We start from the raw sequence: 8,485 nt of genomic DNA, 5'->3' as shown, positions 1-8,485 counted from the left end.
AGGAGGCTTGAGTCCAACAGTAAAACAGGCCTTGGACACTGACCCTTGAGACTCATCCTGCCTGCAGTAGCCCACTGGCCTACTGTTACCCCACCCAAGCCAGAAAATAAGAGCCAGCCAGGACCTGGACTCCACAAGTCTGCGCTCCAACCAGAAGTCACATGTGCACAGATGAGTTCCTCCCCAGAGCCGCACATACATGCACACATCACAGATACCCACGCATATACCAGCAGACACGTACACACACAGCACAGGCACACACACACAGGTATCTGCACATGCATAGTGCAAGCACGCACACACACATATATACGCACATACAGTGGAGATACATGTATACACAGACATCACAGGCACACACAAACACGTGCACAGTGCAAGCATGCAGTGTACACATGCACATACATGCAAGTGCACAGTGCAGGTGCACCCAGTACACCCATGCACATATACACAGCACAGGCACACACACACAGCCACTCACAGATGGAAACAGCTGGCTGCCTGTGAGGACAGAACTCCCCCTTCTCCCACGCCTCCACTCCATGGGGGGCGGGGGAGGGAGTTAGAGGCTAGGGATGGGGATGGGAGGGGCCGGTTTCCCCCTTCCCAGGTCCCAGCTGTAAGCAGCTCTTGGCAGGGGGCCTTCCTCAGAGGAAGTTCTCAGGATCTGTGCTGGAGGGAGGCCCTTGAGGAGCTTCCTTCCCCACTGGAGACTGCCACTGGGCCTAGTTCCCTTCAGCCAAGCAGGCAGTCCAGCCTAGCCTGGGACTCTAAAGTGACCTCTCCCTGAGCCAAGGTGGGGTGCACCTGGACTATCAGCTCACCCCCTGGGACCTCAGTGGTTACTCGACAGATGGTGCCTATGCCAGGCAGACCTCCAGACTCAGCAGTACTCAGAGCCCACGCCCTCCCTTATTCTACCATCCCAACAGGGGTCCTTGGCGGGAGGGCAGGGCAGGAAGGGGAGTAGTTCCCAGCCAGGGTTCCAGCCCCACCCAGGCCTGACGACTGTTTCTGTGGGGTCAACACCCACCAGTTATCAGAACCCAGAGTGGGGGTGGGGAGAGCCACAGCCTCTGAACTGAGACAGGTAGCCAGGTTCCCACAGGTGGAGGCAAGGGACAGGCGGAGGGACAGCTTCTTTTGCAGCTGTTTTCCACCTTGAGGGGCTTGTGATAGCAAACTTTGATTCTCAGGGGCTTGGGGGGTTAATCCTTCAGGAAGGAAGGGAGGCAGCAGGCCCACAGCAGCAAGGGGATGGCCAGAGGTGACCTTATAGACAGAGGCACCTCCACTCAACCCAGTCTCCCTCCATGGATGCTTTGAGGGTATAGGCAAGTCCCACAGAGTACACTTATGCCCTTCATAAGGTAGGGGGCAGGAGGCTGAGGGGGGCAGCCAGTGTAGACAGAGGAGGGTGGGACACTTTCTTTGTTTCCATTTGCCCAGGAGCAGGGGAGAATGGAGGTGCCCCCTCTCTTCCACCATGGGGGTAGGGTAGGGGAGTCTGGAAAAAGCCTAGAGCAGTTTCCACCAACTCAGCCCCGCCCACTTTTCCCTGCATAAAAGAGAATTACTGGGGGAAGCAGGATCTCCACCCTGGCCACCACTGTACCCCTGTGGTTTCAAACTGAGGCTGCCCCAGCAACTCCCAGGCCGGGCGAGCCCAGCTGAGCAAAAGGCCTGAGCTGAGCAAAAGGCCGACAAGTCCATTCCTGTTCGTGGGGAGTGCCTCATCTCACTTCCTACCAGGAACCCCCAGGTGAGAAGGCCATGGGGCCTCCCCACCTGGGTAGACTCCTCCCCCAGCCTCACAAGGGAGATTCCCAGCCAGCCATCCTCCAGCCCAGACCTGCCTCCTCTGGGGGTCTGCAGCCTGGGGGCGAGCTAGGAGAGCTTGGGTGGGGTCCAGAGGGGCAGGGCTAGAATCTGAGCCAGGATGGGGCCAGGAGGGAACCAGAAACAGTGAGAAGCGACCACCCACCCTTGCCTTAGCAGGGAGGAATGGGGGGCAGAAAAAAGTGTCCGACTGCCAGGTCCCCCCAGCCCAGAACCTCCCTGATATCTATCTGGGGCTGTGGCCACCCACACCTGTCCACAGCCCAGTGGCCTGCTTGGAGGCCCAGAGGTGCCTGGCCCAGACTGGCTTCCTCTCCAGGCCTGAGCCCAGGCTGCCCTCTTGAAGGCCCTGCTCCCCTAAAGCTCATGCTGCTTCTGGGGCTGAGAGCACACCCCTTCAAGAAGGGAGAAAAGGAGGGTCCTCCAGGCTGGAGTCTCGCCACTAGGACCCCCAGCTTCAGGGCTGGGCAGGGCTGGCCTGGGCCTGGGCCAGACTTTCTCCGACCCTGGCCCCCTGCCCTGTTCCCCAGCCAGGCCTCAGCAGAGGGCAGACAACACTTCCTTTCTCTAATCCTGGCCCCTTGTGGGAAGGGTGGGCCCAGGCTGAGGAGTCTTTCCTGGGGGCTTCAGGGGAGCCCTAGGACGTGCCTTCATAAGGTAGGGGGCAGGAGGCTGGGATAGTGTGGGCAGTACCCAGACCAGGACAGGGTGACTGCTGGCTGGGGGAGCTGGGCAGCCCCACTGGGAAAGGCCAAGCTGCCTCTGACAAAGTAGGGGAGTAGGGGTCTCCTTCCGGATGGGGCCCTCCCCCACCCTGCCCAAAGGTGGCAGCAGAGGGAAGGGCACATACCTGTCTCAGCTATGTCAGGAATGTAGCTCCCCAGGCCACACTAGGGAGGAGGAGCTGGGCTGGGGAGCTGGGGGAGGGGCCTCACCAGGACTGGGCCAGACGTCCCAGCAGGTCCTGGGAGAAACTGAGGAAGGGAAGCCAATCTCTGCAGGAGGCTCTTGGAGTAGGGTCAAGGGTCAGACCCTCCAGGAACAGAGCCCGGGCAAAGTTGGGAGGGGAAAGTCAGGGCCGCACAGAGGGTGACTCCCGCCACAGAAAACCCTCCCCAGGGTTCTGGGCAAGACTCCCTTCCCAGAAGTCCATTCTGTGCAGTAGACCAAAGGCCCCAGCCAGGAAGGAGAGGTGGGGAGGGGTGGGGAGGGGTCTGAGCACAGGTTGGAAGGGAGGCAGCTGAGCCCCGGGGGGAGGGGCCACTGAGCACAATGGTCTGAGGTCTTGCCCAAGGTGTGGTCTCTGGCGGCTTTCTCCAAGACTCTGACAGTGGTCTTGGGAGCAGCCCAGCTTGGAGTAGGGAAGGGGCTACAACCACCTCAGAAGGAGGCACCCCTGAGAGGCCGTGCCCATGTCTGGGCCTCTTTGTAGGTGTCCTCAGGGAACAGAGAATGCAGGATTCGGTGGTCTCAAGGTAACCTCCACAGACTGGGGGTGGAGGCTAAGGGTAGATTACCAAGACTTCATTCACCCTGCACCCTGTGGGACAAGGTAGTTCTTGGCCCCCTAGGAGAACAGAGAAGAGTCAGATGTGGAGGGGTCAGCTTGGCCAAGCCCTGTCCTGTCTGACCCCCTCACTGGGGGAATGTCTTGGCCTCAGATACACCCAGCCCCAGTAACTAGGGTGGGGTCTTAGCTATCTTATCTGCCAGAGAATAGGAAGGGGGCCCTCCTCCACCCCAGCCAGCCTGGGTGGGCTGGACACAAACCAATTTCCCCAGGCCTGGCCCTAACTCTGAGGGACTCTGTGCTATAAAGTCCCCTGTGATGTGACCCAACCGCCAGACCATCCCAGGCACCGTGGTCTTCTTCCAAAGCAGAGATGGATAGTCAGTCCCTGCTCAAGGCTTCCAAGGCCCCCAGTGCCTCACAGGGGGCCCAAGCTCCCTCATTGGGCTCAATTCTGGTCCCTCCTCTTGCGGGGGGGGGGGTTCCCCCCCATCAAGGCCTAACAGACACAGCCACTCACCTTCCTCAGTTCACTCACCGAATCCTGCTTTCTCTGTCCCTAAGGAACCCCACAAAGAGGCCCAGACATGGGCATGGCCTCCCAGGGGTGCTTCCTTCTGAGGGTGGTTGTAGCCTCTACCCCACTCCAAGCCGGGCTGCTCCAAAGACCACTGTCAGAGTCTTGGATTCAGCTTAGGGTTGCCCCTCCCCAGTGTCCTCAGCCCACTGGTGGACTTGGGGCTGGGATGAGGGTCTCACTCCTAGCCAGCTATTCTCTGCCCAGCCTGGGCATTTGCTTGGCCCGGGCTTGGCATGGGTCTGCCAGCTTGGCAGATGCCACACCATGTTCTGCCTGGAGTGATCTCCCAACAGGTGCCCTCTGACCCCATGGCGGGTCCTCAGTTACTGAGTCACAGACCCTCAGGCAAGACCCGCCCAACCACACAGAGAATTATTTGCCCTCTTGATCTGGAAGGACAGAGAGCTGTCACAGCCCCAACCTCTGTGTCCTGCCCCTTCCCTGACTACTCCCCAATAGGAAAGACCTCGTCCTGGGCTCTGTCCACCCCTTACCACCTCTCCCAAAACTGAGCAACACCAGAGAAGCCAGTCCTACCCATCACCCTTCCCCAACCCTCTCCCATCTGCCGTCCATCACTGTGGCCTCCTCCTCTCCCGCATTGGTCCCTGCTCTATCACCCCAGGCACCCTCCAAGTTCACAAGCTCCCAGAACAGGGACAGTATCTCAGTGGTCCCCATAGGGGAACAAGGCTGGGAGAGATGCTGGGGGTTCTTCCATTTCAGGGCTGCCCCTTCCCCTGTGCAGCCCCCACTTTGAGCATGGGCCAGAAGCCAAGGACCTGAGTACCTACCTACCCAGCACCCACAGAGACCCCTCAAGCAGAGTCACAGCAGGAAGTCAGACAGAAGACAGGACTTCAGCCTGGCCAAGAGGGCAAGGAGGGTCTCCTTCCCCAAGACAGGAAGTCACAGACCCTTCTGACCACCCCTCAGCCTGGGTACATCCTTTCCCAGGCAGACGGGGAACAGACAGGATGTGGGGGCGACGAGCAGTTCCTATGCTCCCCCTACTCCCTCCGGCTCATTTCCCAGCCAAGGATCTCAGCTCCCAACTGGGACTGTCCTGGGGTGAGAGGGGTCTGTCACGTGAGTCCCACTTCCCAGAGGCTGGGTGTGGGAGGGGACACCCTTGGGCCATTCAAAAGAGAGACCTAGGGACAGAGGGCAAGAAAAGGTTCTTCATTCCTGTTCGAGTCCCAAACCCACCCCTATCGCACAAAGCTGCCCCTTCCCAGAAACAACAGTCCAGTCAAAAGAAACATGGGTCAGTTCCCACCATCCCCACATACCCCAGCAAACCAGCAGGGTTTGCATGACATCTGGGCCCAGTCTAGACAGATGTTTGCACTTCTGTGGGGACAACAACAGCTGGTGTTCATTCACCTGGTCCCACCCTCTCCCCTGGAAAAGGGCCCCTCAAAGAGGGAGGTGAGCAGAGTTGGGGGCAGGGAATGCAGAGGAGGTCTGTCCATCTGCAGGGCTGCGACTCCTTCTGCTCCCAGATGAAGTTTGGCAGGGTGGGGGTGCTAACTTCAGGGCTTGAGGCCACTGATCTGGAATGGCCAGACACAGCCAGAAGCGGGGAGTAAGATCAACATATGACGTGTGCTCCGGCCGACGGCAGACTCTCGCTCTGTTCCCAGAGCATGACGGAGCCCTAGTTCTCAGTCACCTCCTCCCAGCTGCCAGCCGCTGCCCACAGCCAGTCACCCATCTGCCGCCACCTACCACTGCTGCCCTCCTCACTGCATGACCCCTCGCACCTTCCACACAGTGCTCCACCTCCTCCAGGTTCCGAAGGGTGATCCGCATGAGGCTGGAGTTTAGCATCAGCTCATTCTTGTGGGCTGGCCACAGGTATGGGGGTGCGGGGTTCACAAAGAAGATCCTGGTATCACCAGTGGACACCTGGTTATCACAAATAAGGGGGTCTCCAAAGCCACCAATCACCACCTTGTTGCCACCATCCAGTAGGCTCTCCTGGGTAACAATATCTTTGCCTTTCAAGTATCGCCAGACTCGAACCTGGGGATGGGGAGAGTAGGTGTCAGTCGTCCCCTTCCCATTAGGGGTCAGGGGCCCACAGAAGCCAGAGGCAGCTACTTCTACCTCTTCCAGCCTTGGTTGCTCAGACCAGATGTCCTGAGTAGACCCAAGCCCAGGGCAGTCATTGGAGACCTTGGGTCAGCCCCCATTGTTGTTGTTAGTGCCGTCAAGTCGGACCCGACTCATAGCGACCCTTCCTTGGGTTTCCGAGGCGGTATCACTACAGAAGTAGATTGCCCAACCTTCCTTCCGAGGAGTGGTTGGTGGGTTTGAACTGCCAGCCTTCTGGTTAGCAGTCAAGTGCCTTAGGCACTATGCTACCAGAGCCCCCCACCCCCTCATCAAAAACTGCAAGGAAGCCAGAAGTCCTCACACAGGAGGACATAATGCCTGGGAACACACCCCCTCCCTCAGGAGGCAGCTCTCAATCTCCCAGGTCTGACTGACTCCAGCCACCCCAGACCTCAGAAATATCCAACTGAGTTCAGGCTGGACTTGCAAAGGGGGCCCACTGGTCGGGGACATCTGCCTTCCAAGCCCCTTCTTCTTCTCCCCATCTGCCCACCCACTACTGAGCGTGCACTGTGAGCAAAGCCAGGAGCAGGGGCTTCAAGGGGACAGTCTCAGCATAGGGCTCTGGGCCAGCCCTGTGGGTGGGCTATAACACCCTCCCCTCTGAGGTAGATGCCCCCTCCTCCCACCAGGCTCTAATAGCATGTGCAGTCAGAGCACCAGGGAACCACAGAGTCAAGTTCGGGCAGCTTCCAAGGGTGCCCCACCCTCTTTCTCGTTCCTCTGGCCCCGAGGGCACCTGCTCTGACAAGAAGCCGCCCACTAGGTCCTGAAAGCCCCAGCCTGGGGATGGGCAGGCAGCCCCTCAGGAATAGGCACTCCCTGTGGAAGGAGCCCTGAGAAGAAAGCCCTTCCAAAAAGTAGGGGACCTGGGGGGGCAGCCTGCACCCAGTCAGAGGCTTCTGGAATGGGGGGGTAAGAGGCAGTGGGAGGCCTGCCCACCTGCATGGTACTCCAGTAGCTGCAAGGCTCCCTCCACAATCTGTTCACCCAGGTTGGGCCTTGTCCAATCCCACCCGCAGCCCCTGGAGACAGACACGCAGTGCTTTCTGAAAGGCCTTCGGGTAGCCCAGGCTGAGGAGGGGCTGAGTGGCTTTCGTCGCCTCCACCACCACCCCCCAGCCACACCCAGGAGCTGCAGGGAGGAAGTCGGGAAAATCCTGCAGGGACTTGGCAGTGTGCCCCGCAGGTCGTGGAGGGGAGGGGGCCGGCGGGGATCCCAGCTGTAGCCTGCACGGGCTGCGTCTGAAAGCAGCAGTAGCTACTCTCCCCATCTCTATGCAGAAGGAGCGATCTGATTTCTGGTCTGGTCCAGGGAGCTGGTTTCTGGCCTGGAGTGGGAACAAGGGCCCCAGAGCCCTCCACTGGACCATATAATGGGGAAAAGCCCACCATAAGAGACCCAGGGGCCCAGAGCCAACTGAGAAAAAAGCAGGCAAACCCTCGTCCCTGTGACTGGGGGAACCTAGGCTTGCTTCTACCCCCAATACACACTAGACGCTGCAAGTGCCCCCCTCATCTCTGTTCCTACCCCTACTCCCAATCACTGCAACACCCCAGCCAGGCCAGGCACCCCTCCCCTAACCACCCCCTCTCTCTCCTGCTAAAGGCCTGGGGGGTGTGACAGCATTGACCACAGGCCTGGTCCCCACCCCCACCCCAGCAGGGACCCTCACCTACCTCCCATCCTCCCTATTCCTTTTCTTTGGCTACTGGGGAGGGGGTGCGGCAGTCATGAGTCCTGACAGGGGTGCACTTGTTTCTGATAAGGGAGTAGGTTTGGGGTGGTCAGGCAGACATGACTGATTGCCCTGGGCCTGGTCACCGCGGGGGAGGAACCGCTGCGGCACCGCGGGAACTTTCCCTGTCGTGCTCGCGAGTTTTCTGGGACCGGCGCCCCACCGGGGGCTCGGCGGTCGCCAAGGGAGCGAGAGCGGAGGCTGCGGAGCGTCCGGGCGCGCGTTCCCACGACCTGGGGGCGGAGGTCCCAGCGGGGCGGCCGGCATCGCAGGGGCGGGTCTGGGGCGAAGGGGCCGCGATGGCAAGGGGAAGCCCATGCCCGGGCTTGGAGGGGGACTAGGGTCCACAGGGTTCGGGGGCCCACCTTGCACGAGTACGTGTGCTGCACCGGGTCCACGTTGAGGATCTCTTCCACTGTGCCCGTGAGCACGACGTTCGCCTCCTCCTCCCGCCGCTCCAGCGCCCGCTCGGGACATGTCCCGCCGGCGCCGGGCAGGACGCTTGCGGCCACCACCAGTAGCAGCAGCAGTGGCCGCAGCTGGGCCGGGCCGGGGACAGCGGGGCCCGAGCCGGTGGGCCCCAGGCTCGCCATGGCGCGGGCCCGGGGTAGGGGCCGAGGACAGGGGAGGGCAGCAGAAGTGGAGAGCGCGGGGCCGGGCCGCACCGTGTACCGGACTGGATAGGACGGG

The sequence above is a fragment of the Orycteropus afer genome, unplaced genomic scaffold, assembly GCF_000298275.1.
Source record: "Orycteropus afer afer isolate SDZICR_OR568_19922 unplaced genomic scaffold, OryAfe1.0 scaffold00136, whole genome shotgun sequence".
In the NCBI taxonomy this organism is placed as follows: Eukaryota; Metazoa; Chordata; class Mammalia; order Tubulidentata; family Orycteropodidae; genus Orycteropus; species Orycteropus afer.
Note: the sequence above shows the minus strand (reverse complement) of the source record.